This window comes from Gymnogyps californianus, chromosome 3, assembly GCF_018139145.2.
Source record: "Gymnogyps californianus isolate 813 chromosome 3, ASM1813914v2, whole genome shotgun sequence".
In the NCBI taxonomy this organism is placed as follows: Eukaryota; Metazoa; Chordata; class Aves; order Accipitriformes; family Cathartidae; genus Gymnogyps; species Gymnogyps californianus.
In genome coordinates, this window is record NC_059473.1 from 9,331,642 (window position 1) to 9,346,702 (window position 15,061).

The 15,061-nt window shown below is 41.1% G+C and overlaps 1 long non-coding RNA gene across 5 annotated transcripts in view; it reads right to left on the bottom strand.

The window, feature by feature from the left end:
* The window catches only part of LOC127015127 (uncharacterized), an 88,225-nt gene that overhangs the window by 59,453 nt on the left and 13,711 nt on the right, over positions 1–15,061 (bottom strand). For all 5 annotated transcript variants that reach the window (XR_007766281.1, XR_007766279.1, XR_007766278.1 and 2 more), the window contains exon 2: positions 12,971–13,198. This is a non-coding gene — a long non-coding RNA (uncharacterized LOC127015127). The remainder of the gene's footprint in view (positions 1–12,970; positions 13,199–15,061) is intronic.

The following is a 15,061-nucleotide window of genomic DNA, read 5'->3' on the forward strand; positions in this document are numbered from 1 at the left end:
TCAAAAACAGCAGCACATCCTGAATCCTACTGATTGTCAGTGTGTTCTGGGGCTTTTAAATGGCTTTGCTATTTTTTAAAATCAATGGCATTAAGTGCCTGAGGAACCTGCATGCTTTGGAAAAAACCAAAATAAATATGAAGGATTTACGCTAGAGCCATACACAGATGCCCAGGCATTGGCAAAGGCATTTCACAGATGAATGGAAGTGAAGCCAAACAATTCTGAAGGACTGTCTCGTAGTCCCCGTTTTTTTAACGCCCTGAGGGATGGACAGGTAAGTGCACTTTGCTACTTCTTGTTTCTAAACAAAAAGACCTGTGACCATGCACCCATGTTAGCAGAAGGGATATGTGAACTCTGAGGAGTGCAGATAGATGTGCATTTGCTCTACTCACACTTCTAAAACAGGTAGGCACGAGCAGCCCTGGCTGGCGAGCTGTGTGACTGCAGTATCGCTGTGCCACTCAGAGGTAAAACACATTTGCTTGGGCACAGCGCCATACCAACCCAATTATTTAGCTTCTGGACTGAAATGGTTCATATCAATGCAAGATCAGAGCCTGGACTGAGAAAACATTTGACTGCCCGCATGTTCCCACTGAGGCACAGCCTGCTCATTACCTGCTCCGTGCCAGACATGATCGGGAAGGAAGAATTGCTTAGTGCAATGGATACATTGCTTTTGCAAACTTGGGTTTTTTGCCAGCTTTCAGCCCTTAAAACACTGTTGTGCCGGTTTTGGCTGGGCTAGAGTTCATTTTCTTCATAATAGCTAGTACAGGGCTATGTTTTGGATTTGTGCTGGAAACAGTGTTGGTAATACAAGGATGTTTTAGTTACTGCTGAGCAGTGCTTACACAGAGTCAAGGCCTTTTCTGCTTCTCCTATCACCCCACCAGCGAGTAGGCTGGGGGTGCACAAGAAGCTGGGAGGGGACACAGCCAGGACAGCTGACCCAGCTGAAGGGTTATTCCACACCATATGATGTCATGCTTAGCATATAAAGCTGGGGGAAGAGGAAGGAAGGGAGGGGGACGCTCGGAGTTATGGCGGTTGTCTTCTCAAGTAACTGCTACCTGTGATGGAGCCCTGCTTTCCTGGAGATGGCTGAACACCTGCCTGCCGATGGGAAGTGGTGAATGAATTCCTTGTTTTGCTTTGCTTGCGTGGGTGGCTTTTTGCTTTACCTATTAAACTGTCTTTATCTCAACCCACAAGTTCTCACTTTTACTCTTCTGATTCTCCCCCCTATCCCACTGGGTAGGGGGAGTAAGCAAGCAGCTGTGTGGTGCTTAGTTCTCGGCTGGGGTTAAACCATGACAACTGTCTAAATCCACATCACCACAAACCAGGGCAGAGAAGCAGAGAGAGAAGCATTCCTGGGCTATATAGCTTTGATGTAGCTCCAGGAATTTGGAGTCTCCATCTGCAGTTCACGGAAAGTATAGGGCTAGCAGTGGTCCATAAGAAATGCTAACTGTAGGGATGCATCCGAAAACACGCCTCCTTCCGCAGAGCTTTGGCGCCTAACTCGAGCACTCTGATCTCCATAGGATGGAGAACCCCCAAACCCTGCCCTGAGGGAGTCACGGCACTGGAGTTAGGAATTTTGGCACAGACCTGACACTTTCCTTTCTGGCAAAGGGCTTTCAGTTCTGCTGATGGAAAAAGATATATTTCACCTAGGCAGAGGTTGAAATTTAAAAGGTATTTTAGCAGCCAGCAGTCACAAGTGCAAGACATTTTCTGACCTTTCCATTCCCAAGTACCCATTTATTATAATGTCACACAATCTGTTCTGTCTGACTAATATCATGGTGCTCCTGCCTTCTGGGACATTAGGGCCTGCTCCATCCACACAGTTTAATGTGTAATCAGAGAATTAAAGGACATAAATGGCTTCTTTAGAGTCCATTTACCATTTCATGTATCCACTAAGAGTCACGAACTGTTCATTGATGGAAACCAAGAGTACCATCTCCCCAGTGCTACCATTACAAAGAAGTACTCAACACACTGATACCAACAACAGATAAATATGTCTCTCTAAAACAATTTTAGAAACCAAGGTCAGTTTGTGCTGAGCAGAGGATACTACATCTATTCAGCAGACAAATACTTATGTTATTCTTTCCCTGATCCTCTGCAACTAGATATCAAGCAGGACTGGTGTGTCTGCTGCTGGGGTAGGTAAGTGAAAAATATCAACTCTAAATACTCCCAATATTTTGGAAGGTACCATAAAGGAAAACCATGAAAGGATTTTACACATCTAGTAAGTAAATAGTCCTCATGTGCTTACAAGTCAGGAAAATATTTTTAAAATGAAAAGATTAAGTGTATTAAAAAATTGAAGTTAGTGATTTCCTAAAAGAGGATGAAACCCAAGACCACAGAATGCACTATATTATTTCCACAGTCACATAAGACTGCTCCTCCCAGCAATGCTCAAGGCTTTTTGCACTCAAGGCTTTTTGTTGCATGAGAAGATCAGTGGAAAGAGTATGGCAATGGCATTTCTTTGGTGAGAGAGATTGAGGACACTATGCAGGAGAGAGAGAGACACATGGCCCTTATTTCAAGAGCTCTGTGCCAACACACACTCAGGCCTACGTGATTTGCCAGACCGGACTGAAGTTAAATTGGACCTGATTAACACTTGCTGGCCCTGCTAGGTACCTTTCACAGAGATACAGAGATGTTCAGCAGTCTTTGCTGCTAAAGCAAAGCAGTTTTGTTTGTTCTAGGCCATCTTAACAAGGTTGACAGAAGGAGGATTGCAGAGTCCAGGGACACCACCCTGAGGAACTGAGGAAGGCAGCAGAGAGCCCTTAAGCCTATTCAGGCTAAAATGCCTTCAACATTCATTATCAATACTATAATTTCATTAGATATTATTTTTGTATGTTATCGTTAGTCATAGTACTGTAGTTATAATATAATTACTATTAATGTTTCTCTTTCTTACTCAGCATAAGAAACTCCAGCAAACAATCCACACATTCCAGCCTCAAAAAAAATCCCTTTTATCCCTCCTTTTAATCATTGTAATCCGGGTCCTAGATAACTTCTATCTACAAACATTTTTACACCGAAATCCCCTTTGATCAAGTCTGTTAGATCTTAAGTTTCCCCCTTTGCAGTTTTGCAAAGTTCTAATACTACAAGAGGGTTGGCAGAGAAAGACCAAAGGAAGCAAATGTTGGGGTGGGTGCCCAGACACACAGCTTCACCTCTACCCAGGCCTTTTCAACTGCTTTAAGACCCAGCGCATTCAGGCAGAAAACCCTCTCACTCACACAACTGCAAGCACAAAAACCTGTGGCAAGGCTGGGTAAGACCGGTAAAGCTCATTATTTTGTACTAATCTACAGTAAGATCAAGTGCATTTTCTTGCATAGGAGAGAAAACATCAAGATCCCGAATTGGCACAGAAAAATGGGTGAAAGTTTCTGATTTGTTAGAAAGCAAAGTTAAGGAAGGTGCACCTTGCCAGAAAACTGGAGTTATTGATTTTGCCTCCAGTCGCAGTGACAGTGGTTAAAAGCTTTCCTGGTCTGTCGGAAAAGAGGTTGTAATTTTAAAAAAATTCATTCTAATGTTCCGTCTTAAAGCACTGTGTGCTACAGCCAAATGACAGAAGAGCCTTTGGGTATTAAATAGACCAAGTGGTTTTAAAGGTGGCATTTTTTGACAGCCTGCATGTCACAATTTCTGCCTTTTGTATTTGAGTGGCACCTAGGAGTAGATTGAAGATGAAAATATTTTAGTTTTAAAATAACCTAATTAGCCTTTACAGTTCCCTAGGAAAAGCATCATCCTCCTTAGAAATGAAAGAGATAAATACCATACATGTATTTCTGAGGGAAAAAGTTTACCTTGTGCTCGGTAAACACTAAATACAACATTGAAGCTTCCAGCAGACCTATTTCATACATGTCAATTCACAATCACTTAAAACTACACAGAGAAAAGAGTTGAGAAGATTTGCCAGGGAGGTATCTCGACATTTGCTGCTCAACTGCTCTGCAGCAGAAAGACAGCAGCTGAGAATGGACCTTTTCACAAAGCAAGCAACCTGCCTTCTTTAGGGTCAACCAACTCAAAGGGTACCTGCAAAAGGTTCTTCATCTTTACTGACAAGGACTACTATGGGATGACATAAAATTTTGGCTGAAATGCCCAGCCTAGGACAGCCTGCTTAGGATTGGGCATCTAATCGACAGACGTATAAGTTTAAGGGAGACCACTTTCACCAACAACACACGAGGTGCAGGCAAGAAAAGGAGAGCAGACCAGGCCTGACCAGCAGCACCCAAGGGACCAGCAGGATGGAAGTCCTGCTGGCAGGGCCTCCAGGACATAGCTAGGATACGAGCAGGACACCTGAAGGCACCTCATGTGGGCTGCAGGGAGGCACTCAGCACACATCGGTCCCAGCAAGCCAATGTTTGGGGGAAAACTATCAGAACGAAGTAAACTCAGTCTTTCTGGCTACATCATAAAACCACTCCCAGAAGTACTAAAGCTTTAATTGAATTGCTGTTTTCAGTCATTCGAATTTAAAGACTAATCTCTTTTCTGGGAATATTGGGGTTTTTTAACAACCTTAGTATATCAGAGCAGCATACTTTATATAATTAAACCAATCTCGCAGCAATTTCCAGACTGACTGCACAGTCCCTGGGCAGTCCACGCCTTACTCGATATCTCCTCTTTGGTTAGCCTGCACTTGGTGATGGCAGGAGGAACTCTCTTCTCTCAGAGAAGAGAGAAAAAGGTGAAATGCATCCTTTCCTGACTACCTGGCCCCTCTTGGCAAATCTCATTCTCTCATTTGAGATGCATGAGTACGGTTTACTAAAAAACAGGCTGTCCTGGTTTCAGCTGGGATGAGTTAATTTTCTTCTTAGTAGCTGGTACAGTGCTGTGTTTTGCATTTAGTGTGAGAATGATGTTGATAACACACTGATGTTTTAATTGCTGCTAAGTAGCGCTTATCCTAAGTTAAGGGTTTTTCAGTTTCCCATGCTCTGCCAGCAAGCAGGTGCACAAGAAGCTGGGAGGGAGCAGAGCCGGGGCAGCTGACCCGAACTAGCCAAAGGGATATTCCATACCATAGAACATCATGCCCAGTATATAAACGGGGGGGGGGGGGGCGGGGAGTTGGCCAGGAGGGGCAGATCACTGCTCAGGCATTGGTCAGCAGGTGGTGAGCAACTGCATTGTGCATCACTGGGTTGTTTTTTTTTTACCCCCCCCTTTTTTGTTATATTCCTTTTCATTACAATTATTATTACTATATTTCATTATTATTGTTAGTATTATATTTTACTTTAGTTATTAAACCGTTCTTATTTGAACCCACAAGTTTTACCTTCTTTCCCAATTCTCCTCCCTATCCCACTGGGAGCAGGGGGCAGTGAGGGAGTGGCTGGGTGGTGCTTAGCTGCTGGCTGGCATTAAACCACGACACAGGCACAAACGGCAATTGCATGCAAGTGAGATAGCCCACTGCTTCTATGACTTGCACAGCACAGTTGGAATAAATCAAAACAACTGCCTTGAAATTAATTGGAAGTATATCTGTGTACACACTAACAAGGGATCCGGTCCCCCTGACTTAAACAGACTTCAGTTTATTTCCCTTACTTCTCAAATTCAGAGAGACGATTTAAATCAAATACTACACTTTAAATCATGTCCCTTCTTGAAACTAAAGATGACAAATCCCTAGCTGTTATTTACCTCCCAATTCCTTTGCAGATACTGCAGCCCTCATTATTCAAGCATAATCGCAAGAGGAAAAACAAATGTTCTTCATGTAATTATATTTCAAATGCTTTACTTTCATTACAGTGAACTGTAATGCTTACATTTCATTACATCTCTGGTATCTTCCTCCCACTCTTACACACCCTCTTATTTCGTTGCTCTTCAATGGCTGCTGCCTATGTCACAAGCCTTTCCAGCTAGGGAGCCACTAATACTGCAAATATCATTATACTGCCATTACTCTAACACCCAGTAAGGTGCCCGAGTAGCTGAAGTTATTTCTTCCAAACTATAACCTCTTTAACTTACTGACCATGAACTTGAAGTGACACTTGCTATTGTGCTGCTTGCTCATTTCTCCCAAGAAGGCCATCACAATCTTTTTTAAACTTTTTTCCCCCTATGAAGTGTTGTCAGAGGCTTTTTTTCTTCTCTTCTGACTATTCCACTGCTCCTTTTTTTCCTCTCCTAGTCATTCATTGGTACATTTAACCATCAAGATTACCATCAAGATCATTAGATGAAGGGAAGGTCAGATCAGTGGTGAATGGACAGTGAGAGCACAGCAATCTGATGTCAGTCACTGCCCTATCACAAGGTACCACAGAAAGTCACTACAACTCACCTGTAAGTCTTCCATAAAATGAGGGAATAGTGTTCTATCCTCCAGCCTCAGAAGTATTCTGAGACTCCCCCACAAGGCACTGAAGCAGTACCTTAAAAGAGTTTCAGTTCTATGATTTTTTTTTTTAAAAAACAATTTATCAGAAGAAAACTCCCAAACATTACCATGGAGAGAAAATCAGGGTAATCAGGATTATAAGGATCCTAATAATCAGGATCAAAGTATCTATACTTCCTTTTTTTTTTTTTCCCAGAGAGTATTTATGTTCTTGTCCTGAGCTTTTGTGGGTATCTTCCAACATGGTACTGACAGAGGACAACATGGCGTTCACCACAAGCACAGTGTGACTAGGGCAGCCTCCCAGAACTGAGTGACATTTGGTTTATGCAGAAACTTGTAAAAGGAAATTGTTCAAACAGTACTGAGGATATATAAATAAACAGAACAAAGAATGGGAACAAAGGCGACTATTAAGATTTTGAGGTGCTGATACTGCAACACTAAAGTGGCTTGTGATTTCAAAGCACCTGAAGCCAGAGTAACATATCAAACTAGGCATTGGTTTGAAGAAGATTAGAACAGTATTCATGTAGGAGCAAGTCTCCTGCCTGCTTTAGTGCACTATGGATTCTGGGGGAATTGCACTGGCTTCACTCTGAAAATCTAGTTGTCAGTTTGTTTAAGTAAACATGCACTCAGTCCAAACAATAATGTTTTCTTCCCAAAGTGGCTAAGCATCATCACAAAGTAGATTAATTACAGAGTCAGCCGTTTTCCTGATCGTCGATAAAACTCCAAAGTTGAGAGGACAGTCAGCAGTTAAAGCACTGCGGTATGTTTGTGTGTGTGAAATCAGGGAGTATAGAAACGATGTCTCCGAAATCAGGAGGATTGTTTTGATTTTTGTTGAAGGATCATCATGCTGAGAAGGATTTGCATAGCTCCCCACGAGCAGCTCTGATGTGCTGGTTTTCCCGGCTGGAGTCAGCTCATTACATCCATAACTGAGAGAATGTCACTGATTTCCTTTCTTCAAAACAAAGGATTAACAAATGTGAAAGAAGTGAGCTGAAATACCCTCTGAAAGATGACAAAAAGCAAGGCAAAGTCTACAGAAATCATTGTTCTGTACGTACTTTTCTTTAAAACTGTGTATACTCGTAAAACATTGTGGCCAGCTGTTGTTCTTACACATAAAGTGGTTATCACTGTTATGATCAAAATGATAACGAGCTACCCAATGGCAACACAAAGCTCAAAATACTGTCTTCTAAAGCATACAAAAGAAAGAATTGAATAAATATTTCTCTATTGCTTTAAAAATGACATTTTATACGAATAGATAAAAATAATTGTAAACTGGTCTGTATCTTGTCCATGCAAAATGCTGGATCAATTTTGAGAATGCAGAGGTTTAGAGATTTTAATTCATCAAAAATATTAACAGAGGTATTTTGATGCAACCATCAGAAGTGGAACCATGTTTAATATCAGCATGAAAGAGTCTTCAGAAAATAAAGAGATTAAATGCATAAAATTACTAGGAAAAAAGTGAAGAACAGTTATTGCCTGAACTTGGCAGCCTGGTACTACTTCACTATCTGTATCTGCTATATTGAGTGTTGAATGTTTAAGTCATTAAGTTCAAGACAAAAAGATGAATTCAACTCCTTTACAAGTATCTCAGTCAAACGTGCTTTACTCTGTCAGAACAGGTACATGGGAAATTACAAAAACAACGCTGCTGGGATTTAGGTTTCTGGGGTTCTTTTTGTCTGGGGAGGTGATCAGTGGTTAACATTCCGCATTCTTTTGAAATTAAATTTATCTCTGTATACGTGAAAAAACACTTTGCAATTTGAGTGCGAGAACCCAGGTTTAACCTAGCAGTAGGCAATCTGCCACAGCACAAAGTAGGAGAGTGGTAACTGGGGAAAAGCATTGACAGGATAATAAGAAAATAACTACACTACTTGAAAGCTATTTTCACTGAAAGTAAAGGCTGACTCTAACCATACACAGAAGCACTTTCTACAGACACTGACAGGTTCATCTAACTACTGATAGCCATCCGATACCAACATTTCTTTGCCTTGTTTTTATCCAGCTTCTAATCCTTAGTCTGCTTGTGGGGGTGACAACTTTATCCAAATAGAAATAAACCTCATCTGGTTTCTTTCTCATCCTATATTTTGCAAGCCACTCTGAAGGGTTCTTTCACTTATCCAGTTAAATCCCTCAACTTTGCTGTGACCACTCTTACTCTCAATAGCATCCTGAGAGCCAAACACTGGTCCTAACCACAACCAACAGAGCACTAGATTGGGAAGAAATTCTACAACACGAGACCACTCAAAGCCATTCAAGTGGTAATTCGTAACAGCATTGCAAACCCTTTCCTATCTTCTCCTCCGCAAGATAAAGCGTATTCAGTTATGAACACAGACTCTGGATGCCTAGAGAGCCAATAGACAGAACGTGATCGCTACAAGGAGCTTCCAAAATTTGACCCTACTGTTTTTCCAGCCCTCTCTGCTAGAAAATTATTCTCCCCTGAGAACTGCCCAGGCCCAGCGAATGGCACAGCACTCTAGGATCAGGGCTTCTATGGTGGAGGCTGTGAGAATCCATTCTAGGAAGTAAAAAAAAAAACCAAAAAAACCCCTTCTTAATGACTACACAAATTTGAAGAGAAGAATACAATTATCATGAATTTACAGTGACTTAATTCCCACTAAAATCACAACAAAATTGATTCTCCTTTACACTCAAGTCTTTTTATAGTAATCCATCGAAATGAGGTAGTAATATTTAAAGGCCCCTTATACTACTGTAGCAGCAGAGAGTCCCTAGGGCATGAGAATCAGATGTCATATGCACACAAGCAAATAAGAGCAAAATCCCCTCAAGTGCCTACATCTATTTTTATCATTTATGTATACAAAGAGATAACAGCTGCAGGGCTGAATAAAAATAAAACTGGTCAGCCTATAGCTGTCTATCCTGCTTGGGTTTTTCAATCAGGAAGGCAGATGAGGTGCCTGAATGTTGTACGAACTATAGTATAATCTTGATCTATGTGCAAGAATTGAGAGCAGAATTGGAGAAAACTTGAGTTTTGGCAAAGCTGTTAGAAAGTGTAGGTGTTCAGCAATGAAAAACACAATATTTATAGACTTAAGGGTCATGGGCCTATCTTTAGACTAAAGTATGCTATGGCCCTACAAGCTGTGCTTTTTGAGAACTAAATGTCATAATTGAAGTAGGGTTTCTATAGAATCTCTTTGAAGGAGAATAATGAATATATTTTCTTAAAGAATTAATCATAAAAATAATTTGTCTTCTCACTTGAGTAATGGATTAAGTGGAACAGTTCCATCCCAAGCTGTAGCCAGCTTTCAGAAGTTTCCCCACATCCACTGAGCATTTTAGCAAGGCCATACTACTGAAGAGAGCAAGCGTACAGTCCACACTTGGCAAAAGACTGTTGGTAGGTTCAGAGATATCTAATGGCCGTGCCTTATTCCAAAGGGAAAATGCTGGGGCATATAATCCAGCCATTACACCACCAAAACCACGCTAAGCCTGCAGGGATCAGGGCTGTTCCTCTGGCAGAAAGAGTAATTATGAAACACCACGTACTTTATAAGTGAGTTTACTCCCAAGTGATGCAAGCAGAGCAGAGCACCCAATTAGAATGGAAAGCCCTTCAAACCAGTGACAACTTCTGTCTCACACTAATTTATGCCAGTTCAGCTCTGTTGCTTTGCAGTACAAAGCTTAACCAAGAGGACTCAAGGCATATTAGTTTTATTACATGTTCCACCCTATCCACTGCTATGAAGAAACTGACTCAGCTTTATCTGCACAGTCCCTCATCTGCTTCAGTACTACCTAACTCATTAAAAGACCAATACTTTTCTAATTTTCTCTATCTTCCTTTTTTCTGGTGCCTGTTCTGTAATTTTTTTTTCCCCTTTTCTCTTACATAAATCAGAATTATACCCTCCTTTGATTTATGTTGTAGGCGGTGGTTTTTTGGTTTTGTTTGGGGTTGGGGGGGTGTGGTGGTGTTGTGGTTTGTGGTTTGTTTTTTTTTTAAAAAGGAAGGCATAAGACTAAGAAGAAACATAAAGAACATGCTTCTATGAAACCATACATTCTAATCAGAGTAATGAAAGGAAAGCCATAGTAAATAAACAATATGGTGATTTCTTATTAAAGTCACATGATACCGCCCACCAGGAAACTGCACAGATAACTAATAGATTCAGTGTCATTACAGAGCTGTCATCCAAGTATCCTAATATTAAATCTAGCTGATGTTAAGGAGGGTGACTAAAACAAGGGGAAAAAACAAGCCTTCCCCCCTGCAAAGCAAGTGGAGAAGCACTGGCAATCTGCATTTTGACTGTCTTTTGAGTGGTAATTTTTTTTTTTCTATTATTATTCCTTTTAAAGTAAAGCCACAGCTCTTTTGTTCAGCAACTCTGATTTGTTTTAGAGACATGTAAAAGCTCCATCTGAGGCCAGGGCCCCTCTCTGGTATGTCGTCAAAAGCAAGGGCAATGAAGATTTCTTTATACTGTAGATGTCAATACAGAGTTGAGGTATGGGAGCTGGTGCAGATGTCAGAAATAAACTAGCCATTGTAACACGCAGCTTGTGAGAAACCGAATAAAAGGGTCCACATGAGCTCATCCCAATAGCAACATATAATTTATCCTATAGCACCCTATGCTGACAGTCTTAATATATTTGAGCATAAGCCCCATGTACGTCCCAACCAAAGGGATGAGAGCAGAAACAAGAGTGAAATGATCTGCTTATTTCCCCAGAGGCATGCCAGGATCTAGGAAGTAAGATGACAGAATGCTCTGTCACCCAGTGTGGTACCTCTCAGCTGCAGTTGAAGCAGAATTAGCACTTGCTCCAGGACTGAGGACATCTCACACAGGTTTGAAGGCCATATTCATCAGCATACTTTTTTCCCCTCAGAAAATGCTGTTTGGCTGGGTTACAAGACATATTAGAAAGAGAGATACTAATCCTAAACTTGGATAGTTTTGTTACCACACTTCAGCACAGTTCTTACATTAAGATGTAGCAAAGTCTGCCCCCAGGTTCCCTGTTTTCTGTTTGCAAAATGAGGAGCTAAGCTGCAGGGACATGAATCAAGGCCCACAAGTGTATATTTTCAGCGAGCAGGGTGCTATGGCTCAATCCGACAAAAGCAAACATGCAATCTGAAAAAACCTTCCTACATTACACAAGCACCATTATTTCGTGGAACATCTGACACAGACGACACAGGCACATACTACGTTACAACACTTGAGCACTACAATATGAATTTTCTTGCTTCCCTTGTATCCTATCTACGTATTTAAGAAGTTATGTCATGGTAGAATTGCAGGATGGAGTGAAGTGGCAGCTAGAAAGGCCTGAATAAATGATGGGGCTGCTTTAGATATAATGGGATTTCACATAAATATAAGAATCATAGGATAATTCAGGTTGGAAGGGACATCAGACCAATTGCCTATTCAAAGCATGCTGCTTTTAACCTAATTTGCAAGGGTTATCTTAGATACATTGTTGAAGAGCCACAGGAAGACCAACAGAAGCTGTTCGGTACCTTTTCTCACCTCGGAGAAACACTGAAAATATGAACAACATCCATAACCACCCACTTTGACACAATCCACGTGCTGCTGCTGTTACTAGAAACACTTACAGAAGGAATGATTTTGTTCACACAGATGTTCATTAAAAAAGAAGTGTAATTAGTATTTCTATAGATGCACTCTACTCACAATTACATCCTCAAACCTTTTACTAAAACTATCATTCTTTCACTCAAAAGTAGAAGTAACTTCAATCAAGCTATCTGATAATTCACAATATAACATATCAAGTCTCAGAAGAAAAAAGGTACAGACTGTGTCAGAAGCACAAATTTAGAAGCCCTTGCATAAAATCTATTCACCCTGCAGCCAGAACACAGAAGAGGCATTCATTTACCCTTTTGATGTAGAAATAAAGCCTGAGAACATGTAGTCTTTCATATCCACTTTTATACATCTGTATGTATTACTTGCAATGATTCACATTGGCTGAAATGAGGTTCGATCAAAAGTTTGGATGGTGCATCTTTGATACGCATCTTACAGATATCCTCCTTTCAATATTCTCAGCCTTAAAAAGGCATGGCTGATGTCAAACAGATTGAGGTCTACTACTACTTTAGCAACTGTGATTACAAAGTAATAGGGAAAAAACCCACCTGTTTAAGCACACTTCAGTATCATGTACATAGAACACTCATACTTTCAGAAGCCTCCAGTAAATGAGAAGTAGCAAGTGTTTCCGACTAAAGAACTGGAAATTATAATTCTTTTGTTGAGATTTGAGCAATTTTTTATAGAACAGTGTGAACACATCACTGAATCCCATCATTACTCATTAGACAACATGCTTGCATTCTTCACTGGAAATAAAGATACTTAAGAATACAATACATCAATAGCTTGTAATTAATGGGGAAAAAAATCCCACCAGTCTTACCTTCTTTCAAAGAACACGCCAACAGGTATTTCTACCTGCACAGTATGTTGTTTCAGCGCTCCCCACAACTGCTTCTTGAGTGACTGCTTGACATTTGATGTTTGCTATGGACCTGCCTCCAGCTGTGTTGCTCCTCCCAGTGTTTCTGCTATAACTTCACATGGAACTTCAGCAGGAACTCCCCAATGCTGATTTTAAAATAATAGGTTGTCTTTTCCAGCAGTTTTTCTGTATAGACAGAACAGAAATATCAAACTGGTGAGTTGTACTGCTGTCACTTAGACAGCGGAGGTGTTACTGAGAAATACAATGCCAATAATTAATGTGTACAGTGGAAAAATGCATGTCAAATTGACTTGTAAAGGTCTGCTGTAGCATTACTACTAATTGGCATCTCACTGTATGTAATTATATGATCATGCAGCATACTTGAGTGATAATGCAAAAATAGATAATTTATGGGAGAAAAAAACACTACACCGGGTAATTGGGACTGTGCAATACATGTGGCCTGCACTGAAGTTTGCCAGGTCTCATTCATAAGTAGCCTATCACCTTTTTTAAAAAGTTTCTGAAATGTGTAATGGTTATTTAAAATTGGCTCCTGCACTTCACAAGCAGGACTGTAGAAGCAGCAACACTCTTTTACTGGAGCAACTGGTACGGCCAGAAGAGACAAAGCTTGTCTCTTCTCACCTCCACCAACTGGTGGAATAAAAGGTGTTGCCTTACCCCCTACAATACTTATTTCACCTACATCTTTGCTGCTGCTAATCCAGAGCCTGTAGAAGTATGTTTGCACTGACCTCAAGGAGAGCAGCAAATCTGCCTCCAGGGACAACATGCACGTTACAGCTGTACTCTCCATGTGCTCAAAGCTATGAGAAAGCATATGGCCAGTATCACATGGGCCCATGGCAGTCCATCACGCTTGGGCATGCAGTGAGGCTGGATTTCTCTCTGAAAAGCATGTCAGCTCAGGTAGCAGTTAACCCTCGCTGAAGAGACAAAACGAATGTGTTCCCATGCTCAGCGCTACGCAGTTTGAAAAAATGCCATCTAGTTTTTAAAGCCTATGAAAGAACATACCACAAAAAACCCAGAATACCTAAGCTGCCACTTCAGGCTCTGTATTTATGAAACATAGACAGCCTTGTCAAGATGGGACACCCAACCTTCTACTGGACACCGTTACTGCCCCATCCTGAAGCTGCAACCCAGAAACTACCAGCCTTCCTGCCTCTGCAGCTGAACAACTCCTGCCCTGAGGGGCTTTTTCCACATTGTAGCAGCTATTCAATGAAAAAAAAAACGAATAAAAAACACAAGCTCACACAGCCTGCCTCTGTCAGAAAAAAAAACCCAAGGTTTGCCCTTCTTCAGCACAACCTTCTAAATGATCAAGGCTGATCTCTCACAAAGCAGCTGTAATGGCGGCTGAAGAGTTCAAGAACAAGTCTTGCCCATGTCTTTTCTGTGCAGAATTCATCCAGTTTGCTTTTTGCCACATATGGATGGCACTAGAAAGTCTATACCAAAAGAGCAGGACTCCCTGGCTCCACTTTACAGTAACAGGTCTGTCGAGTTATAACTCAGACTTCTCCTGTGCAAAGAACTCCAGGCTGTCAAAAACCCTGCAGTGTTGTTAATAAAAACGTCTACTGAGAAACGGAACTACTTTTAACCTGTATTTTATTTCCTGAGTTCCAAATTTCTCTCTGCCTTCCCACCCTCCCCCTGCATCTATCATCCAGCTTGAGTCTAAAAAAGTAATGGCTGAGCAGAGGGCAGAAGCTATCTTCGTCCAAATGTAGTAGGCAACCGCAGTTACAAGTTGCAGAGGAGACAAAAACTTCAATAAACTAAGCTTAAATCTTCTCAGAATCGTTCTGGGGTAACTCTTTGTCATGATGATAAAAAGGCATTAATTGCGCAGTCAAAGAAACTGCATTATATCATTTGTAATAAAAGGACAAGATTGTAGCTGTCATGCATTCCAAGATTTCAATGAAGCACACGCATCATTCTAATCTTAATCATTCCAAATTGTAAGAGTTTCAGTCCGGGGTGTTTCAGCGTGTTGCATGCAAG